The 5,554-nt window shown below is 44.2% G+C and overlaps 1 pseudogene; it reads right to left on the reverse strand.

Moving 5' to 3' along the window:
- Window positions 1-570: 570 nt before the first annotated feature.
- On the reverse strand, window positions 571-5,201 carry LOC115331050 (annotated as a pseudogene).
- Between the last annotated feature and the right edge of the window lie 353 nt (window positions 5,202-5,554).

A 5,554-nucleotide genomic window follows, 5' to 3' on the forward strand; every position in this document is an offset into this window, starting at 1 on the left:
AGATCATTTGTGGGAGGAGATGAGCGATGGGGATGATGTCGGATGAAAATATGTTAAAATCGGTGGCGAATGCCTGCCTCCCGAATGAATTTCAGGAGGGATTGAAGCACTGCCTCTCAGTCTGCTTGTTCGCCGTCGGGAGTCGTCCATTCTTGGAAGTTTGTGGGACGAAGCTGATGTGGTAGTCCGCGGATGACACTTCGGCGAATATGCTCTGTCGCTGTGCATCCCCAGACAAGGTGCTCCCCCCCCCCCTCCCCCCCCCCCCCCCCCCCCCCCAGCGTAGCTTGCTGTCCGGACTTACACCGGTCGCACTCCCCTGCGACAACGGGTGGCGGGTCGTTTGGGTGTCCTCGTCGTCTTGTGAGGCCAAACTTATACCGAAGAGCCGGAGTCATGGCGGTGCGGGTTCTAATACGCCGCAGGATTTCCCTATCGGCCCGACTGAAGCGTGTCGGTAGGGTTCCGTGAGGGTCTGGTGGTATTTGGGCAGCGAGGGTTTCCCTTCGATGCTTCCTTTTCAGGGACAGAAATGCGCCTGGGTTGAAGGGTAGGACATTATTTTCTCCTTCAGGACTGACACCCTGTTGGTCCTGATTTGGAAGCACCGGCGCAGATTCTAGCGCTGCTTTGGCCGCGTTCGGGGCCTCTTCGTTTCCGTGGATGCCGGAATGACCCGGCACCCACCCAACCTGAAGTGTTCGCCCATCGAGTGCGAGAAGCTGAGCGAGTGTCCTCAGCTGGCGGACCGTCGTGTTGTATGAGCTGACGTCCTGGCACTCAGCGTAGGCGTCTCTGGAATCGGTGAAGACCCATATAAAATCGAACAGATCCGTGTATGCATTCTGTTGACACACGGCCTCACGTGCACCCTCAAGGATTGCCTGTGGTTCTGCTTCCTTCGTACTCTGTTCTTTATTTATTTATTTACTTACTTATTTATTTACATACCCTCAAGGCCCTGGGGGCGTTACAGAGGGGACTGAGTGAAAAAACAACAACAAACAGTAATAGAAGACATGGAATAGGTCACGGGTCACTTTCGCAAAAATAATTAGTAACAGCACTTTTAAACACATCTAACGAGGGTAATAATATTAATGACGCCGGAAGGTGGTTCCACTCTGGTGATGTCCTAGGAATGAAAGATTCGTGATAGGCTAAGGTTCGAGAATGAGGAATGCCGACTTTGTACTGATGATCAATGCGTGGAGAAACGTAAGGTGGGACGAGGAAGAGCTTTTCTTTAAGAATGGGGTTAGAATTATATATTTTATAGAAAAGACATAGACGAGAACAGTTGCGGCGCAAAGAAAGCAGTGGCAAGGAGAGAAGAGATTTCATGAATGATACACTAGCTCTACGGTGATAATTGTTAAGTATGAAACGAGCGCCGCGGTTCTGAACTGACTCGAGATGAGAAGTGAGCGTCGTCTGACCAGGATCCCAGATTGAAGCTGCATACTCTAATTTTGAGCGAACCAAAGATTTGAATAATATTAGTTTGAGAGAAACTGGTGCTAGAGAAAAGTTACGTTTTAGGTAGCCTAACATAGAATTGGCATTAGCAATGATGTGGTTAATATGAATATGCCAGGAGAGGTTAGAAGTAATATGCACACCGAGGTATTTATATGAGGTCACACATTCTAAAGAAACGTTATCAAGATGATAGATAAAAGGCGTAGTGTTACGGCGAGACACTTTCATTGTTTTACATTTTTTAGTATTAAGTGTCATGGACCACAGCTTGCACCAATCAAGAACAGCATTTAAGTCGTTTTGAAGAAGGAGAGAGTCAGAATCATTAGTAATCTTACGATAAATAACGCAGTCATCCGCGAATAAACTAAGCGATGATGAGACACACAACGGCAAGTCATTGATGTATATGAGGAATAACAAAGGACCGAGAACGGAGCCTTGAGGGACGCCAGAAGTAACAGAAGACACTGAAGAATTAGAGTTATTTACATGAACAAACTGCGAACGATTTGTAAGAAAACACTCAATCCAAGTTAGTATCTGAGGGTCGAGGTTGAGTTTGCTAAGCTTGAAGAGTAGTAGTTGGTGAGAAACTTTATCAAATGCTTTGCTGAAATCAAGAAAAATACAGTCAACCTGGGATCCATGATCAAGTAATGAAAATAAATCGTTAGTAAAGACGAGAAGTTGTGCTTCGCAAGAAAGAAATTTACGAAAGCCATGCTGTGAGGACGAGAAAAAAGAGTTGGATTCGAGATATTTAACAAGATGTGAATAAATAATATGCTCTAACATTTTACAAGGAGTACTGGTTATGGAAATGGGTCTATAATTGTCGGGGCAGTGTTTGTCGCCTGATTTATGAAGTGGAACCACCTTGCCAGTTTTCCAATCTTCAGGAAGGACACCAGTAATAATAGATTGCTCAAAAATCTTAGTAAGAAAAATTGCACTGTAAATTTTAGTATGCTTTAGAAACTTAGTGTTAATATTATCAATACCACATGATGAAGACACTTTGAGGTTGTCAATCAGCTTAACAATGCCATCAAACTCAAACACAAGCGGGTCCATTGGAAAGAAATCATGATTAGGGTAAGTAACAATAGAGCAGTTTACATCTCTAGAAAACGATTGAACAAACACCTCATTAAGGATTTTCGCAGAGTCATCGTCAGACATAACAAGGCCATCAGAGTTATAAAGCAAAATAGCCTTGTCTTTCTTGCCATTAATAACACTCCAAAACATTTTGACACTAGTTGATAGCAGACGGGGCAAGGTTTGGCTGAAGAAAGTTTGTTTGGCGTCCTTAATTGCATTTTTGTATAAATTTTCTGCGTTGTGGTAAACCGTCCAGCTCTCAACAGTGTCTGCACGCTTAGCAGTGCGGAACAGGCGTTTCTTTTTATTTGAAAGTCTTTTCAAGGCATTATTAAACCATGGGGACGTGGAGCTATTAGTAAGAAAGCGACGTGGGACGAAAGAATTGATAAGGGAATTGACTTTATTTTTGAACATTGTCCAATTAACCTCGACAGAGCGTTCGGAAAAATTGGATAGGAAGAAGTCAAGAAATTGCGCTAACTCGCGGTTTATACCCTCAAAATCAGCTTTGCCATAATCAAGAAAAGAGTTATTCTTCGCTTTTGCAAAGGCAGATACAGGAGCGCTTAGGTGAAAGTGAAGTAAACAGTGATCGCTGATGGCAGGTAGATACGTAAGAGAGGATGCAAGATCAGGCGCGGTAGAAAGAATAAGGTCCAGCACGTTCTCAGAAGTTGCCGTAACACGAGTCGGCCTAGTAACTATCTGCGCTAACGAAAAATCGGAGCAGAGACTTAAAAACTCGGAACACGCAGCAGAATTTGAAGATATGGTAGGATATAGACCAGACCAGTCAATGCCGGGGAGATTAAAATCGCCCAAAAGAAACAAAGGCAAGGCAGGAAACCTTGTACGAATTGTATTCAGAGCATCGTGTAAATCTATAAAAAAAGTTTGCTGTGGCATTGGGAGGACGGTAGCACGCGCACAAAATAACCTGTTTATGGCTAAAACGCAAGCGCACGCCAATAAACTCAAGAGATGTCACAATGTTGATAAGACAAGACTCAATGCAATCATTTACCGCGATTATGACACCACCACCACGCCTAGATAGCCTATCGCATCGATAAAAAGAGAAACGCTTGTCGCAACAAAAAATTTCGCTGTCGCGTACAACACTAGATAGCCAAGTTTCAGTGAGTACAACAATGTCGGCGAGTGAAGAATCGATGGCTGAAGACAAGTCATCACGATTGCGAAGAACACTTCGAATGTTGGTGAAAAGCACTGAAAGATAAGGACTAGGATTGTTCCGTATCAGGTTATGTTATTGTGATGACGTTGACAAATCAACCACAGGGTCAGCATTAACACGAATGGAACTCGTGCTCGGCGTGATAAAATCGCGGACCTCACAAACGGCATCGCTGGCCGCGCAGTAAGAAAAACATTTGTCATCAAAAAACACTTTGTTATAGCGTAGACTAAAAGACTGTGTGTGAGCCTTAGCAAATTCGAGCAGCTTTCTTCTAGCAAGACGAGTGGCAGGGGAAAAATCCTCTGCGACGGAAGTGGCACTACCGCGCAGTTCGCCTCTGGAGGAAAAAACATGGTCTTTCGTTTTGAATAATGAGAATTTCACTAAAATTGGCCGACATTTACTGGGGTTAAAAACACGACCGAGCCTATGTGCACGGATGATACCCTCAGGGGGAACGATGATCTTCATTTCGTTTGCAATGATGTCACGCACTTTGCTTTCAGATACAGCCCAGGTCTCAGAGTTTGAGTCGGGAACACCGTAAAATATTAGATTATCTCTTCGAGACCTGTCCTCAAATTCATCAAGACGTGTTCGCAGACTGGCGTTCTCGCGTGACGGGAAGGTTACAGTTTCTTTTACATCTGTCAACTCACGCTCCAAAATGTCTAAACTGGCTATCTTTGCTTCCACAGTACTAAGCCTCCCTTGAATATCGGTTACCATTAATTCAATTGACTCTTGCCCAGTCTTGATAGCTTGAATATCCCCCATGATTCGGTTCTGTCCAGCTTCAAAATTTGCCTGACGAGCGTTTAAGCCTCTCAGTAAAACAAGCATCTCACTCATCTCTTTTGTCTGAACTTCTTTCTTATCTGGGCCAGGATTAAGTTCAATATCACCAGACAGGAGAAGCTTCAGACCCGAAATACATTCGCAAGAACATAAAAAGAGCACTTGTGGGCATGGGAACACCAGCAGACAGAGGTTGTTGGACTTTTTACAATGCAAAGAGGGAAACAGACCAACCTGTACGAAGAAAAAGCAGAAAGCGTTAGCTGACTGCATTGATTCGGCGGCTTGATGTGGTCATGGTATTTAATATATGTATTCCAATGCTCGCTTGGTCGTCTTTGCCAATTGCTGCGTCCGTGTAGACGAACAAGTTAGTTGTGTCGACTGTACAGTCTTTGACAAAGACTTCATGTTCCCTAGCCCGATGTTGTCGCCGCGCTTCGTAATCCTTGCCCATGTTCCGGGGCAGCGGGGCGAGTGTGGTGAGCTGGATTGTTGTTTCTTCGAGGCTGAGAAGCGGAATCTGAGGGAGGCTGTCCGTGTCGTAGCCGACGTGGCGGAGGATAGCCCTTCCCGGTTCCGTGGAACTAAGACGATCGAGTTGGGCCATTTTCAGCATTTCCGCTCGTTCTTTAAGGGTGTTAAGTCTGGAGTGAATATGTAAGTCTTCAATTTTTGTGAATTTCGGAAGCCCACTGACTTGTAAATATATCAGCTCTAACTTTAGAAATAACTAGAGCACACAGACAGAAAGGACAGGATATGACACACAGCTGACTACCAACGATATTTTAGAGTAAACTTCTTCCTTGCACTTTTGCTCCTTCCTTATGAGTCCTAAGTGGAGCGCGATAAACCTATTATATATATGGCCCTATTCCACTAATAAAGATCCCTTCCGATATTTACACTTGTACAAAAAATATACAAATCATTTACACAGTATTCCTAGCAAATTATTGT

This window comes from Ixodes scapularis, unplaced genomic scaffold (genome assembly GCF_016920785.2).
Source record: "Ixodes scapularis isolate PalLabHiFi unplaced genomic scaffold, ASM1692078v2 PGA_scaffold2__306_contigs__length_199485367, whole genome shotgun sequence".
Taxonomy (NCBI): Eukaryota; Metazoa; Arthropoda; class Arachnida; order Ixodida; family Ixodidae; genus Ixodes; species Ixodes scapularis.